Source organism: Propithecus coquereli, unplaced genomic scaffold (genome assembly GCF_000956105.1).
Source record: "Propithecus coquereli isolate 6110/MARCELLA unplaced genomic scaffold, Pcoq_1.0 Scaffold90, whole genome shotgun sequence".
Lineage (NCBI taxonomy): Eukaryota > Metazoa > Chordata > Mammalia > Primates > Indriidae > Propithecus > Propithecus coquereli.
In genome coordinates this window covers 3,889,747-3,891,357 of record NW_012155285.1, presented here as the reverse complement: position 1 = coordinate 3,891,357, position 1,611 = coordinate 3,889,747, and positions in this window count along the sequence as shown.

Sequence of the window (1,611 nt, the reverse complement as noted above, 5' to 3'; positions counted from 1 at the left end):
GTAACATGGAAAAAAGACTGATCCTGAACTCTGCTGATCTTTATTCTACTTTGGATTCTACTTCTGACAGCAGTGTAACTAGATTCAAGTCCCTTCGCTTCTCTGAATTTACATTTCTTTATAAGATGAAGTCATTGAACTCTAAAATCTTAACTTGAATATACTTAAAGGGTGCCATTATATTGATGTCATGCTTAAAAACTAGAATTTGAAAAATTTCATTGGGATTTGTTTTTTTCTGGATTTGATTTATTTTCTCATATTTCAAGATTGGGAAAAATTTGTTTGGATCTTCAAGTATAATAAAAGCTTCTTATATGGCTAGACTTTCTCACACTGAAGTCCATCCTTCATAGGGAAACAGAGTCATTTTCCTGTGGGCAGTTCTGGGCATGTCACCCCACATTCTTTCCTCCATACACACATAATAAACATTAAAATCTTCAATGCTATGGTAAGACCCTCTCAATCTCACCAGCTCACCTTTCTAACCCTTGCCTTTCACTACATACCTCTACCCTACCTGCTTGCAAATGCATTGCTCTACTTATTTCCCTGGAGATGCTCTGTACTTGGCTGCTTTTCTCATGCAGTGTTCATTCTGTTCCCTCCTCCTAATTTTCCTCTTACCACAACCACCCATTCATCTTTATTTTCATTTGTTAAATCCTACTTTACTATCTAAAATGATCACCTAGTACTTCCTCTCTGAAGCTTTCAGTATCTTCAATGCCTCCTTGCTCCCATTGCTTTCTCTCCTACATGGGTGTGCATGTCAGCTTCCCCTACATAGGATGAACTGCTTGAAAGCAAGGACCATGTAATACATCTCTATATCCCTCATAAACATCAAGTAGGAGCTGCTTGGGAGGTATTTGTTCAATTGAGAGTCTTTTAGGAGTGGGAGAAGAAAAACATTTATACACACATGATTAAGGCATGTTTTGTTTTGTTCCTACCTTGAGAATAATTATATTGGGTCAATAACACTTCTCGTTTCATGAGATTCTTTACCATGTTAAATGCTGAACTTCATTTTTAAAAGATCATGTGTATTTAAACACATCATTATTATAATTTTATGTATCATCTTCATCAGTTTAATAGCTATTCTACAAAATCTAGAATTTGATAGTTTTAAATAATTTAAAATTTGATTCATAGACAAATAATAAATATGTGATATGTTCACATTATTCTTCATTTTAGAGCATGTATGGAAATTATATTACTATTTGGCCTTCATGATGCTATACACATGCAAATTTTACCCACTCAAGTGTTTTATTATTTCTGAGTTTTGAGGAATACATGATTATTTTTCTCTCCCCATACTTTACCCCCAACAGGCTGCTGTGATTTGTCAACAGCAGCAGGAGCCACTTGAAGGTTTGATAAAAGCAGATGAAGATGCTTAAAGATGTCTGTTTGCTGAAAATATCTGGTAACAAACAGGAATATATGTGAGTAAATATAGTGTGTTATTCTGATTTTTTAAAATAAATGTTTTAAAGTGCCTAATTGCCTGTTATCAAGGGTTTTGTTTTGTCCTGGTATGGTTTTGAGTTAAATTGCTAATAACAAATTTAGAGATTATTTTTAAAAATCTTA